We start from the raw sequence: 16,296 nt of genomic DNA on the forward strand, positions 1-16,296 counted from the left end.
CTCCACGTGGAGGCTCAGAGATGCAGGAAGGAATGAAGAGCAAAAAAAGGCCAAATATGTAAGTCAAACAAAATGAATGCCCCCTGTATAAAATAACAATAACAATAATAATTATTATTATTGTTAATTGTGTTTTATTAATAATTATTAGTAGTATTGTGTTTAAAACATAAAGTCAACTAAAATGCACAACAATTGCATATAAATTGATAGGAGGTTAAATGGAGTTAAATTTTTTAACATCGTCCAGGAAGAGGGTTATAGTTCCAAATAACATTAGACTTTGACAAGTCAAAGACAGACACTGTAATCTCCAGAGTAATCATCAAAATATAAATATTTAGAAAGAGAAAAATCAGGTGGGCGTCGAGGCTGGAAGAGAAAGTCATAGACAGGCTTATGGAGTGTGTAATTGTGTGCTGGGGAGGGATTTGGTGAGGTGCTTGTTGAGCTCAGCATTATTCAAGCAACATTTAATACCAGTAGACAATGGTGCAATATCCACAAAGTTCTAAGTAAATAGAAGACATATTCATTAATTGGATACCTAGCCAAGTCACTCTCCAAGTACAAATGCAACTGAGAAATATTCTGAAAGATGCAAGAACTCAGGAAATCTAACACTGTGAGCCTTTCATGAAGAAAATTATTAGAATAATAAAATGAATATAAATAGCAATAAACCAAAGTAAAGAAAATATAATTGCAATGCCTAGGTAAAAGAAATGCTGATGGTGTGTTTTAAATAGGAAAAAAATTGACCACTGTGGGAATCACAGTTAGAGAAAAGGCTGTAAATGTTATAAAACTTGGCAACATTAAAATAACTAATAAAATCGGCAGTGTTAAGGAAATAAGAGAAAAAAGTATGTTTGCTAATTCTTCAACTTTTATAGCAAATATTTCCAAAGATACCTTCCAAAGTTAAAATGTATGGCTCAAACATTATTCCAAACTCATGAATTTTTTTCATACTAAAAAATCTTTGAAGACTAATATATATTTTATAATAAAGACCTACTTATCTTAAGTATAACTGTTTTAATTACAATTTATATTGTATTCTTAGGCAATTCTTCTAAATTTCTGCCTACATACCCAGTTCTTGTTCTCTATTATATGCATAGAGAGATGTCTGAAGTGATTTTCACCAGAACTTTATTGATTATCTCTGGGTTTTGTTTTTTGTTTTGTCTCTGGAGAGTGGAATTTGGAAGAATTTTTGTCTTTCCATGATCCTTTCTCCATTGCTTGAATGTTTTATGATGAGCAAGTAGTATTTTTAAATAACAAAAGTCATTTTTCTAAAAGAAAGATAAACAACAAAATGAGAGAAATATTTGCAACATATATGACAAGCAATAGGAATATACAGCCATATAAACATCACCAGGAGGAAGAAAACACTAGAGGATATTGGTACAGGACATGAAGTCAGTTCACTAAGAAAAAAAAGCAAATATTGGTAGGCAAATAAACAAAATGCTCTACTCCATTAATTATCAAGCACAAAAAACTAGATGGAAATAAGATATAAATATTCATTAATCAGATTGGCAAAAATTAGAAATATTATCAGTCTACGTTTGGTGAATGGCTCCTAGTACTCACTTCTTACACCTTACAGGCATGTAGTTTGGAGAAGAAAAAAGTACTGTGTTTTTTTCAGTATAGTGAGTTTTAGGCAAAATCAGGACATTGAAGATATATGAGTGGGGGCAATACAGATCCATGCACAGAATTCTTTTCATCTTTTCTTCAAATACACGAAAGCATGTAGTGTGTACTCTTCTGCTCAAATAATGTCTTTTCATGTTTTCTCTTCCCAAATTTTCAATCTTGTCTTTTATCACAAGTTCCTTAAATGAATTTGTGCTACTTTACTGTAATTTCCAACACAGTCTCATTACTTTGAATCACCAAAGGCAACCAGAATTTTCAACTGCTACTCGTGGGTGTATGAAACGGTACAATCACTTTGAAGAACTGTTTGGGAGTTTCTAATAAAGTTAAAATACATGGACACTATACCCCAGAAATTCCACTCCTCACTGTGTACCTGAGAGAACTCAATGTCTATGTCCGTAAACCTTGTGCAGGAATATTCACAGCAGTTTTACTTATAATAGACAAAAATAAAACCCAACCCAATGTCCATCAGTAGGAGCATGACTAAACCAGTTCACTCAGGTAATGAGAAACCACTCAAAAATTCAAAGGAATGAGCCACTGATAAAACAACAACACACGTGAGCCTCACAGACACTATTTGAGCAGAAGAGTACACACTACATGCTTTAGTGTATTTGAAGTTCTAGAACAGGGACAATGTACCTATGCTGATAAATGACAAAATAGAGGCTATCTTTGGGGAGGGGGCTACTGACTGGAAAGGGACATGAGAAAATGTTCAGGTGTAAGAGAAATGTTCTATATCTTAATCTGAGTGTTGGTTACGTAACTACATGCAAAAGTTAAAGTTCTTCTAACTGTCCATTTATGATTTCTGCATGTTACTTAAAGAAATTGTAAATTGTTGACTTGAAAGAAAGGCCATTTGCCCCACCTACAAGGAACAGAACATCAGTGGCTGCCTACACCTCTAAGCCTTACACCTTCTCTACCAACACTTAGTAGATTCCTGGTTGCCTGGGAACCACTGGAGCCTGGGAAGGACCTGAAGAGCTTGGTGGATTCAATCCAAGGAGAGAAAGGGGTGACTGACCTCATTTCATTACTTTGGATGGAGCTGTATCTATGCTGTTTGGTAAAACAGCACAAATGTAAACGAGGTGTAAACTGCTTTCACATCTCATTTAGGGAACAGATGAGGTGTGAAATGCATTTCACAGGCACAAGTACTGGAGGGGTATGCTTAGCATGGTGCAGTGTAGAACATTTGTTCCTCTTCCCTCAGGGATGCTGGATTATTTCTGAACATGGATGCTGTAGGGACAGGAGAAGGGGATGGGGGTGTCAGTGCAGGGGGAGGAAGAAGGGCTCTGCTATCTCCTGTACTTGTGACACCTGCCTTCCTTCCTCTGCCTGACCACCTCCTCCACATCTGTTAAAGTCCAGCTCAGGTACCACCTCCCTGCTCACTGCTCACTCTCACTGATTCATGGCTCTCCCCTTGGGTCACTCACAGCACTTGGCTCAGCACACAAATCTGTCACTTATTTCCCTCTGCCTTGTATTACAAGGACAAGGAATGTGTATCATTCTTGTTATCCACGGCTTGAATTCAGTAGTTGCTCAATAAATCCTTAAGGAATGAATGTGAACTGAGGCAGGGGAAATAGGGAGGGAGAATAATGTACCTCAGGATGGCATTTTAGCAGTCAAGTCAAACACCCAAAAGAAATATAAAGTTCCAGAGACAACTCAAAAGCTTAGATGATTTACATCATTTTATACCTCTCAAAGACAAACATGTATACACCCTTCAGGGTAAGCTTATGTATAAAGATAAATGTAGGAGTTATTTTTTTTATTATTAAAGCAATGGTTTGCCCCCTTTTGTAAGAGGAACTTTGATATCTCAGATTGATAATTGTTATACCTCTATCACCTATTCTAAAATATTTGGCTGGTTTTATAGGCCTTTGCCAAAAAATGGCAGATCTTTTTGAAGAAAACAATTTTGGGCTTACATTCCCAATGCTACTGCCTGATAGCAATTACCTGATAAGTCTCTGTGTGAACTGCAACTTATATACTGAATTTTGTCTCTACTTAAGGTGACCAAATGAGGAAGATTCCAGGCTATAACACACAATGAAACTATCATACCGAAGATTTTTTATTTAGACAATTCCAGGGACCACCGAGAAATTGAGATGGAGTAACATATTGTGAAATAAATATTTCACTAAGATTTAGAAGATCTGAGATCAAGCCTAGCTTCAAACTTGACCTTGAAAAACTGCTTAACATCTCGAGATCTCCATTTCTTCCTATGCAAAAGGTGACTGATCCTGGGGTACAGTGTACACTCGCCTTATGACCCAATGATTGCTTTCTCCAAGGAATATATCTGACAGGTACCCAAATTTAGATGCACAAAGATATTCATCCCAGCATTGCTTATAAAAGCAGAGAGTTGGAAACAATTTGCAAGCTTCTAAATGTGGACATGGATCAATAATGTTTGCATATGAAGAGGACCCATATACCTACTTAGATGGGTCTCAAAGACAAAAGGTTGAAGGAAAAATGAAAGATGTAGTTTGGAATTTATAGCAAAACAGGATTTAGGTAAAGAAACATGAAATAGAGGAGAATGAGATAGCATTAGAGATGAAAAAGACAAAAATAATGTAAAATACTGAATAAAATAAAAAGAGACTACGTATGAAGTAATGCCAATTGAGAGACATTAAATCTTGGTTTAGCAAAATAGAGACAGAGGAGGATAGGCAACTATTTCTAGGTGAACAAGGCTTTATTTTCCCTGATTATCTCAAGTCAGAGCCAAAACCTTCAAGATTTTCAATGGCCTCACATTTTGACCACATCATCTTCTATATTTGGAAAAAGGTTAGGCCCCTTGTGTTTAAATAGATATGCTGCCCAATGGAAGTGGCAGATTGTCACAGATTTTACTCAGTATTGACAATCAAGGCCTTTTTTATTGTTAATGCAATGTTAATTGGGACCATGCTAACATTTAATTAATTTTAAGTACAACAGATCATTTGTCAACAAAAGGGGGCAAAAATATTAATTGAAACATATGTGAATGGTTATTTGCCGTGCGTAGGAAACATCCCACCACTAAAGTTAATCACAGTGTGATTAATTGATTTTAATTGATTCAAGATGGGTTCCTGTGGCATAACATAAGCCCGTCAATAAAACTTACAATTAAGCCTCATTATGAAAAGCGAAGCCACTAAGACAAGCGGCGATGGGCAGAGCAGCAGCAGGCTGCTTTCCTTATGATTCAGAAGGAAAGAAAGGCCAGCATCACAGGGAGAACGAAAAGGCCCAGAGACTGGGCATCCTGGGAAAGAAGAGAACCTCAGGGAACATACGTGAGCCTGGGAAATGGAAACAGACTGACAGAAGCTCTGGAGATGACAGGGCTGGTAGGAAGCTGCGTCCAGTGGTGGATGGGGAAGGCCAGCAGGACCAGCACCTCTATCCACCAAGTACAGAGATGAGAAAGGCTCTGAAACCCAGTGGGGTATACAGATGCCTGCAGCCGGAGTGTTTCAGAGGCTCTGAAGCATGCTGGAATGGACAGGATCCCACGTCCTGTAAAACAGGAGTGAACTTTCCCTGCAAACGGACGTCAAGTTGAATCTTTTGCTGATTAACATGAATGGGGCTCTCAAAGCCTCCAGGGACCTGGGTCTCAGTTGTGTCTGCTGTTCAGAATGACAGATGCCCACACGGTACTCCAGGAAGTCTTTTCCAGGATGCCCTACAAGGCCAATCCATCTCTTCACTCAGGAAATTGAAGTGTTTGTCATTTGTTTTCACTATATGCAGGGGATATGAGGCCTTCTGTGATATTGTCCCATCAAACTTCTGTGATTTCCTCTCCCTCACCCCATGAGGGAAAGTTGGAACCTGCCAACAAAGTGCTTTTTCCAGGTATTGGGTGTTGAGTATAAAAATTTTTATCTCAGTTTGAATTACTCCCAAAGTACAGCTGTAGAATAATTAATATATTTGGTCACTGTCCCCAGTTCTTGGCAGATTTTCAAAAACCCTTGGAACTTCCTGAGTGATCAGAGTGTCTTTGTTATGCTAATGAGGTGACTCATGGCAGAAGCCCCTATATAGATTCAAGATGGGAGCTGGTCACCAAAAAGACAAACCACATAATTAGAGAATTGGAATTATGGGCCAGCCCAACCTCTGGGGAAGGAAACAGAGCTGGAGATTAAGTCCAATCATGAGTTAATCAATGAGTTAATAATAATTGTTAATCCATAATAATCAATAATAATACCTATATAATGAAACTCCAAAAATAACTCTGGATACCAAGGCTCAGTGAGGCTTCCTGGTTGAACATACTGATGGGCAGGATAAATGATGCACCCAGATTGCACAGGAAGAAGACATGGAAACTCTGGTACCCTTCTTAGAGGTTGCCCTATCCATCTCTTCCATATGGCTATTCCTGAGTTACATCCATAATAAAACTGTAATCATAACTATAGCACTTTCAGTGAGTTCTGTGGGATTTTCTAGCAAATTATCAAACCTGAGGGGGTCATGGAAGTCTCTCAATTTATACCCAGTAGGTCAGAAGCAGGTGACCCCAAGGCTTGCAGTTGACATCTGAAGTGGAGTAGTATTGTGAAGTACTTTGTCCTTTACTTGTGAGGTCTATGCCAATACCAGGTAGTTAGTGTCTGAATAAAACCCAGTTGGTGTCAGAGAATTGGTGTCAAAACACAAAAGCTTCAGACAAAAGCTTGGGTGCAGGCAACTTATTTAAGAGGCAGTCCCAAGAAGAAAAAGTAAGGAATGAGACAGAGAAGAGAGAAAAGCTGATCCAGAATGCAGTAATTGCTGGTTACCTCTGTGGCAACTAGGAGTCAGAACTGTTGGGGATGTGTGAAAGAACAAGAGAGAAGACATCTACAAAGACAGGGAGGTCAAGGGACTCCTCCACTGATTCTCTTCCCCAGTTGGTTAAGGGTTGCTCTGGGGAATGGACTTGTTAATTCCTCCACCTCTCTGGTTATAATTGAGCAGTCTCTTTGGCTTCAGAGAAATTCCTGAAGCAACAAAGCAGAGAGACACAGAGGTATAAGCTTGATGTGGTGCCAAAAACATACAAGAATCAGAGGGTCTGAGAGAGGAAGCCATTTAGTGCATGACAAGTACCTGGTACACTCATCAATCTCAAGAGTAATTCTTTATAGAGTAACTCAAGCTGCTTTTTGGAGTAAAATCATAAACAAATCATTCCTAAGGCAGAATTCAAGCTTTAAAATGTTTTCCTTTCCCTGCAGAGGAATGAGCCCAAGGGATTACTTGCAAATAAGTCACTAGGCTCATACCGTGTGACATTGGCTTGCAAGAACTGATTGGATTAGGAATGACACCTGTCCCCAAGAAGCTAATCTGTGGGCTAGCTACAGGACCATGGAAGTAATGTGGGAGAGGGTCATGTTGTCAGTGCTGGAGCTAGAGTGGAAACAAAGGGAGGATGACTGAGTCCCGATAATGAAGGAACCTCCATACTACAAAAATGTACCAAGATGGTCTGAGGCCAGAGTTACTTTGGGTAGAGCAAACATCTAATTCCCAAATTACATTCCAGTATCCACAGAACCCCATGCTATGGCTCTGCTCCTGCAAGAGGCCTTCAGGGCAACTCATGGACAACTTCTTAATACTAACAACTTCACAACAGTCCCATTACTAGAGCTAGCCTGAATGAATGCTCTGTTCCTAGCCATGTAAGAGCCCTGTACAACAGATTGCTTCCAGTAGAAGGGTTCTCATGTGGGCTGAAACCAGCCATAGCCACCAGAACCTGCACTGTCTACCTTGAAGGTTGCTTTCCTCTATCCATCATCACCATCACATCTTTGGCCCAGCAGGTGTCCCAACAAACAGATCTCAGAGATATTCATTGAGCAAGGGTTTGGAGGTAGAAAAACTGTAAGTAAAAAGACTCCATTTAAATATAGGTGAGGTAAGATGCCTGGGGACTTGCCAAGGAGAGAAGAAGAAAGACTGAGAAGACATACATTTTGACCCAGTTCTGCAATATTTCTTGTAGCACATACATCTAACGGGGCAAGGGAGCTGACATCCAAAATAAAACCCTCTTCCTATGACAATCACCACTTTCAACCTGCCTTTCTTGACTATAGCAATAGTACTTACTTTTAAAAGAGTCAATATTAACATCATGCATAATAATTGAATCAAAAATCCTGTTTTCACTTCTCTCTGTATGTTGGCTTTCAGTATTGCTCCATATAATGGGACATCTGGCCAAATTCACATCCTTCAAACTTTGGAACCAATGACCAAAACAAAGAAGATACAACATTATGACTGACTGATCCTGAGTGATTTGCCCAACCCTTTGACCAGAAACTTGGGAAATGGTACCAAAGAAAGCAGGGAAAGTAACCATACCTATCTCTGCCACTTTCCCCACATATTCATTCTATAAGTATATTCAGTACCTACTATGGACCAGGCACTGTACTAGGCTCTGAGGTTTCAATGGTGAGCAAACTCAATATAGTCCCCACCCCCACTGAGCTTACAGCTGAGAGATTCTAGCTAACTTTGGAAACAAGCTAGCTAACATCTCTGAACTTCACTTCTCACTGTAAAATGAAAATAATGATATTTACCTTTCATTGTTGTTGCAGGGATAATTAGATATGGCTTTCAGTGTTCAGCATTAGCAGGTCAAGCTGTGGTGTTGTGGCCAGGGGTGGCAGCTGCAATGTCCTCATTACCTCAAATTCTGTAGTGAGATTTGGGGTATTGTTCCTGGCTGCAGAGCTTTCAAACTGTTCTTTAGCTTTGCTGGAGATTCTGTGTACAAGCTAATATCCTTTAATAAAGTACCCTTCTGCTCAAGCCAGTTTTGATTGTTTGCTATTAAACGCCTTAACTGATAAAGTGCTTAATAAATGGTAACTATAGTTACTAATCCCTCAGCCTCTTGTCCCTTTATTAAGAAAAGTACATCTGAAAGCCATGAAAAGTGGGACCCAAAAAAAGCAGCCCTAAGAATTAAATATGACCCAAGCTCTAGACACAGCAGAAGTTGAAGGCAGCCCCACATTTGATGGACAGGCAGGGTGAAGAGTCCTTGTCATTTTCCAGGGACCAGAGGAAGTAGGGAGGCAGTTCCACCCTCCACATGCAGAGGTAAAACAGTGACTTCTCCAAAGTCACATTAAATGCTGCTGCTTCAACTCCAGATTGAATTTCAGACACTTAAATGTGTTATATCCTTTCAATTGAGTTCTGTATCTTTGGTGGAACAGGAAGGTAGAGAATCTTAGATCTTCCTTGTCATTCAGGAGACATTAAAGAAAGCCACGTCCAGTCCTTGACCTTCACAGGAAAAGCACAGGACATGATTGGCTCACAACCTTGACCTTGGTGGGGCACAGGTGGTTTCCAAATGAGGAAAAGTCATGGAATTTTGCCAAACTGACCCTGACATGATGCAGCCATCAGATAGCCCTTAAGGGACAGTTGGGTCACTACTCAGACATCAGGGCAGGTCACTCTCTGAGCACCTGCCTGAGGGGAAATGCCTGTCTTCCTGGAAACACACCTGGCTAGCAGTCTAATGACTTTGGAATTTACCTGGTTTTGTTTCTCTCATTCCACCCTCACCCAGCCTAAGAGCCATATCACCCCACTTACCTTCTGTGATACTTTAAAGTTAACCTCTCTCCACCTCAGTTCCTTTACCTTTAAAATGGGGGTCATTGTATCTAACATAGTGAGAGTATTATATGCAGTATCTGTAAAATACTAAGTCAATGTAAAATGGTTGGCCATAATCTCATATTAAAAGATCAATTAAAAATTTTTTTAATTTATGAAAAGATCAATAAGTGCAACTAATTGTGTCATTACCCCCACATACCAGAAAGCAGAGCAGAGAGCCCAGGTGGCATGGGCAGCAACCTTTGCTGACTTGGCCCTCATGGCTCTGCCTCACCTTTTTCACATACCCTTAAACAGAGACGTGGGGAGAAGACCAGGAACAATGACTAGGTCCACCACAGTTCACATCCCCAGGCAGAGTTTACAGAGAGATTCAGGGACCATTTGCTCCAGCCCCAGAGAATGGTACCCATTTATGATCCTCCTCTGGACTCCCAGTGGCTGGTCTAATGACCCAGAGAGACAGTCTTCATCAGCACACTGAGATGTGACCATTCCCAGAATGCTCACATCAGTGCCACCTCCCGTATAGCAGGAGTGAAACTCAGGGGAGCCTGGGGTAAGAGCATAGAGACTCTTCAATGCATGCATGAATTTAGAGCTCCTTTGGTGGTTAGTATGGAGCCATGGAAGGTTTTGGAACAAAGAAAAAGAATGTTAAGACCAGTTTAAATTCTGACATTTAAATTGGGGTGAGCATAACCAAGACTAACATTCCTCTCAGTTTGACTTTTGACAAGCTTCTTTCTGACTATCTTGGCCCTGATCTCCCTTTCCTTAGAGCATTTACTTTAGAAAACTGGTGAAATTCTTTCCCTGCCCCTTTGAGAACTAACTCTTCTCCCAGCCAATTACAACTCGGGGATGTTGTTCTGAAGGACCCAGGAATCATCCCTTTGAAATGCAATCTTCTAGAGAAGATTAAAGCCATCTCCCAGTCTCTGCTGGCAGGATAGAAGCCTAAATTTGATAAACACCAATTAGCAAATAGAGACAGCCTAATCACATTGACCAACCTGCCCCCTAAAGTCCTCCATTACTTTTCCACCCAGTACTTAAAAACTCCCCATCTTTTGTTTCTATGAAATTGAATTCAATCTTTCTCCCCTATGGCAATAATCTTTGATCTTTATTACAGTAGTCCTGAATGAAATCTTCCTTACCTGTTTAACTCCATCAAGTGTGTTTTTTTTTTTTCCCCTGACAAAGGTGGGCAAAGGAGCTATTTAGAAGCTGTTATAATTTTCAAAGAGAACAGAAAGAAGCAAAGACAGTAGAGCTAGAAAGTATGGTTTGGATGTTGGAGAAGGAAGTAAAAGCAAATTTAGAAGTAGAGCAAATTTCTGCTCTCCTTAATTTCTGGGCTATAATTCTGCCATCCCACACCTGGCATAGAGGCCAGGAAAGAAACTGAGCTGGGACGGAAAGACAAAATGAAGAGTTCATTTTTTACCATGTTGACTGAAATTTCTGCTAGACAGATGTCCAACACATAGTGTTGGAGATGAGGCAGGGATAAGGGTACAATATTATATATATTTCTTTTCTTTAAAGTATGATATATATATTTTTTATCATTATGAAGTTACATAGTAGAAAGTTGGGAGACATTTAATTAAAAAGTAAAAAACAAAATACCCGGATGCTCCACAAAAATAACAGCCAGTGTTCAATTTACAGTAGTCTGTCCCTAAGGTGCTCATGGGCTGGAAGGGAAGAGGTAAGAAAATGGATCATTAGCTAAATTGACGATTGCTATGAGAGGGCTTTAGGCAGATGCTGTAGGAGGCCAAGGGGTGGGCAATGACCTTGGGAGATAGGGGATGGGGAAAAAGTCACCAGAAAAGTGACATTTGAGCTAGAGTTTAAAGTATGAGTTTGACAGTTAGAAAGTAGGGACTTTAATGAAGACAGTGGGAGGGCAAGCCACTGGCTGGGAGAAGATACTTGCTCTAGAACATCCATATTTGAATTCATACCCACAATTATAAAGAACTCCTACAAAGCAATAGGAAAAAGCAGATAATCTGATTTTGTGAATGGACAAAATACTTAACAGTCACTTCACCAAAAAGGTATTTAAATGGCCAGTAAACATATTAAAAGGTGCTCAGTTGTACTTGCTACTGAAGACATGCAAATTAAATCCACAATCCTCTATCAACACATACACGCCAGAATGACTAAAATTAAAAATCTCAAATGGGGCTGTAGAACAAGCAGAACTCTTGAACTTTTCTGGTAGGACTATAAATTGGTAAAGCAACTATAGAAAACCATTTAGTAGTATCTACTGAAGCTGAGTAAATGCCAATCTGTGGAGCAGTTCCACTCTTACAGAAATCCAACAGAGAGAGGATGTGTGTTCGCAGAAAAACATGTAAAAAATGTTCATAGCAACGAAACTCATAACAGTCTCAAATTGGAAAAACCAAATGTCCATCAATAGTAGAATGAATAAAGCGTGATATGTCCATTATACAGAGAGGGGGAGGGAGAGAGAACGATAAAAACAGGAACTAACTACAAGGACATGTAACAACATAAATGAATTTCACAAACATCATACTGAGAAAAATAGCCAGCCATAAATTAGTATCTATCGAATGATTCCATTTACATAAAATTAAAAACCAGTCACAGTTATTGTGCAAGACTGTTGAATCTCAGATCTGTACCTCTGAAACAAATAATGCAATAGATGTTAAGAAAGAAAAAAAGAAGAAGAAGAATGTAGCAGGAGGGGAAGAATGACGGGGGGGGAAATCGGAGGGGGAGAAGAACCATGAGAGACAATGGACTCTGAAAAACAAACTGAGGGTTCTAGAGGGGAGGGGGTTGGGAGGATGGGTTAGCCTGGTGATGGGTATTGAGGAGGGCACGTTCTGCATGGAGCACTGGGTGTTATGCACAAACAATGAATCATGGAACACTATATCTAAAACTAATGATGTAATGTATGGGGATTAACATAACAATAAAAAAATTAAAAAAAAAAACCAGTCACAGTTAATGTGTGGTGTTACAAGTCAGGATGATGGATATTCCGGGGGGGGGGGTGGTTACTGAAAGGGGGCTCTAGGGGCTTTGAAGGGGGCTGGCCATGTTCTGTTTCTTGATCTGGGTGCTGCTCACTCTATGTGTTCACTCTGTGAAGATCCATCAAGCTGAAAATGTATGATTTGTGTGTTTTCCTATATGCAGGTTACACCTCAGTAGCATTTACATTAAGCAAAATAGAAGTAAGGGGGGCTCATTTTGCCTGAAATGAAAGTTGCATGGAGGAGGGGTTCCACAAACCTCGTGTTTCATAACCACCTATACAGTCTGGCGGATGGAGACGCAGAAGTCTGAATTCCCTAAAAAGGAACAAAGACGGAGCCAGTGTGAAAGAAAAGGAAAATGATGTAAGGAATTAAAACAAAGGGGGGAAAATACTTAGAAAGGCTGCAGACTAGAAAATGAGAGAGAGAAGCAGGACAATGACTTGACAATTATAGCATTTTTGTTTTCTAACTTTTATGTGAGAGAGAGTGCGAGCAAGAATATTTAGAATGCATACCCCTGCAAAGAGCCTAATTGTTCTCTCCACTTGTTTCAGGTCGGGCTGGGACTACATTCTGAGGCAAATGGAGTTTCTCCTGAGATTCTTCCATCAGGGAAGAAGGGAGGCCAAATTAGTGTCTAAAATTCTCAGAACTGAAGGAAATCCTCCCACTGTTCTCCACCCTTTCTTCCTCTCCCGCTGACCCCTTACCTCATCACTGCCTCAGTCTGCTAAATACCCACCTTGCCATGCCCACTTTGCTGCCTCTTTCTCTCCACCTCCCTCCTTGCTGTTTAACCATAAGTTTTTCAACTGTCTCCCTGTCAAGATGCCTTCACAGGAAAGGCCAAAGGCCCTGGGCTCAGTGGCTGGGGTCTCCACCCTGCAATCTTTGATGGAATTTTAGTGCAATCCAGCATCTTTCATCACTGTCAGGTCTGCCTGGCACTGAGCGATCACCACAGCAAATGCAAATCCACCGTTCAGACATCAGCTAGGCCTTCACAAGTTTGCTTTTCTATTTCAGATTCTCAGGAAGGTGACAGTTCTTCTCCCAAATTAAAAGACTTGCCATCCGAGGCCAGGATACATGAGAAATCCCTGTGTTTTGCCAAGCCCACCTGGCTTTGGAATAGCTGGAACCAGGCCCTGAGGTCATGGCCAGGACCGTAGCTTTCTCTTACTCGGGCAAAAGCTATGCAGAGTCTCCTATAAAGGAATAAGCTTCTCTTGGGGAATGTGGGTATATCTGCCCCTCTTTGACCCCATAGGTTGCAGAGACTCACCTGTTAGCTCAAAACAGCCCAGCTTATGGATCATGAAATCAAGAGAAGAGAACTCCTGTCCAGTGACTCTCAAAGTATAGTCTCCTGACCAAGACCAAAATCTTGAGCATGACCTTGGAGTTCGTTAGAAATGCAAATTCCTGGGCCCCACCCCTAGATTTACAGAATCAGAAACTAGGGGTGGGGTCAGGCAATCTGACCCTGTGTTAATGAGCCCCAGGTAGTTCTGTACAAGCTCAAGTCCGAGGAACACTTACCTACCAGTAGACTTGGATGTTACTTCCCAGCCCTCTGAGCTGGATCGTCAGAATTCCTTCTGAGGAATGGGGGCTGAGGAATCCTAGATTAGATCTCTGGAGGAGGCTCTCTTTTCAGCTTTAGTATCTGTGATTCTATGGCTTCAAAGTACTCTAATGCTTCTCCTAGGGTAGAGCTAGCAGGAGTTCATTTGTTATTCAAGCCAAGTGCTGATTATACAGCCCCAGGGATTTATTTGAGTCCTTGCCAGAGCAGTTGAGAGACAACAAGAGGTAACAAAATGCTAAGACATCCTAATGTCCTACAGAGACAGGTAAACCCTTCTGAGCCTCCACACTTGTCCCCTAGTACAAATGGAGGACATGTTGCAGCACCAGCATGGGACATGGAAAGAGGAGAAAGAGTCTCCCCATTTTGTGGAGGGATACCTCAGAACAAGCCACATAAAAAGCAAGCTTCTGGGATTTCTCTGCCTCTATTGTCCTAACCACCATCTACTCTCATGTCCCCTAGACCTATAGCACTAAAGCCAGCCTATTTAAAATAAATCTCCCACAGTCTGTTCCAAAGAGATTTGTTCTCCTGAATTTGTCCCAGACTGAAAACTGCACACCTCCAAGGCTTAAGAGCTTATGTTAGGAGAAATTGAACATTATCTCAGGATAATGTTTTCCTACTGCTACTTAAATTTCCAGAGGCATTTACAAAAATTAAACATCAATGGGAAGCCAAGTCCTTTATTTATGAAGCCAGCAATAGACATTGATCCTGTGATAATGTTATTATTTTTCTTATTGCTCTTGTCAGTGTGCATTTCATCATCATTGGGTTGGATGAGTATAGGGTGGCATGGGAATAGAATGTTTATTGACTTGCAGTTTCTTGGTGCTTTAAAAAAGTCTGTGGTTCTGTCTCAAGGCCTTTAGGAAGCTAGTTATGCACAAACACACGTGAACATATTAAAGTTCTTAGTTAATTGGTGTTTCTAATAATTGCTTCTTGGATTTTTTAAAAATGTCACACTTGGATATTTTTTATATGGTCAGCATTTTATTAACACTTACAGAAATTAGTCACACATCTTAAAGTCAGATTAAATGACACTCAAGCCACTTAGCACACACAGGTGAGGCAGATAGACTCTTTAGGCCTCTCCATAAACTAGGCAAATGGGGCCAATCACTTCATTTATAAGAAAAATGGACTTGGCCAAGAACATTAGAGAATGCTGACTCACTTTGGACCCAGACACAGAGGAGTTTGGGCCAGACCAGGGGAAATGAGACCATCATGCACTGCAATAGCAGCTTGTCCTGCTGATCTGGGGGGATGGAGAAAGACAGTGAACTGTGGGTCAGCAAGATGGGAATTGGGAAGTCGGATGACAATGAACACTTGAAAGGGGACAGTGAGCAAGTAGCCTTGGCACCATCATCACACCTGATCAATCTCTGTTAGAACTGAGGCAGTAGGGGGGTTTAGTCCCAATCACTAAGGATGAGCCTGTGAAGTCCTGAGACATTCTCCCCCATCTGACACACACACATTTGGAGTTCAGGTTGCTGAGGAGTAAGGTCTGGGTAACAGGTATTGAGCAAGTGTTTTGGCCCCAGGTGAGGGAAGGAGAAATAGCAGTGCCCTGGTGAATTCGAATGTGATTTCCACAGCAACACACGCATCCCTGATTGACATTCAAGGCAGTGCCCTTCTCTGCCAAGGACGGTCCCTCCTCCACACACTGGATCTTCTGCCTAGTCTTTTCAGGGTACCAAGTCACCCATCTCTCTTCTACAGAGTCAACCCTTTCCTCTCAATCACATTTTCCCCAATTCAAGTCTTTTCCACCTTAAAAATATCTTCCTTCCACTCCACATTTCCTGCAGCTATAGCCTTCTCTCCTCCTCCTCACACCCGAAGTTTTCCAGAAAGTTGTCTATCCTTGTAGTCCCCATATGTTCCCCTCCCACTTATTCCTCAATTCATTCCACTCTGTCTTCCACCCCCTATCGCAGGCTTAAAATAGCTTCTGTGATCATCAGGTGACCTCTCTGTTGCTGAAATCCAAGGACGATTTTCAGTCCTCATCTTACTTGTACCTCAGCAATGAAGACTACTCTCCTCACCTGTAATCATCTGGGCTCTCAGGACTTTACCATCACTTGGTTTTACTCCCATCTTCCTGGTTCCTCTATTTCCTTTGCAAGTTTCTCCTCTGTATCCAACATGCTAGAGTTCCGACAGGCTCTGAGGGTCACCCTTGATTGTTCTCTCTCCCTCACCCCCATCAAAAACATCACTAAATCT

At 40.8% G+C, this 16,296-nt stretch overlaps 1 long non-coding RNA gene across 3 annotated transcripts in view; it reads right to left on the reverse strand.

The window, feature by feature from the left end:
- The window catches only part of LOC144382001 (uncharacterized), a 332,648-nt gene extending 318,526 nt beyond the window's left edge, over nt 1-14,122 (reverse strand). For all 3 annotated transcript variants that reach the window (XR_013448412.1, XR_013448415.1, XR_013448414.1), the window contains exon 1: nt 13,992-14,122. This is a non-coding gene — a long non-coding RNA (uncharacterized LOC144382001). The remainder of the gene's footprint in view (nt 1-13,991) is intronic.
- Between the last annotated feature and the right edge of the window lie 2,174 nt (nt 14,123-16,296).

Source organism: Halichoerus grypus, chromosome 1 (assembly GCF_964656455.1).
Source record: "Halichoerus grypus chromosome 1, mHalGry1.hap1.1, whole genome shotgun sequence".
Taxonomy (NCBI): domain Eukaryota; kingdom Metazoa; phylum Chordata; class Mammalia; order Carnivora; family Phocidae; genus Halichoerus; species Halichoerus grypus.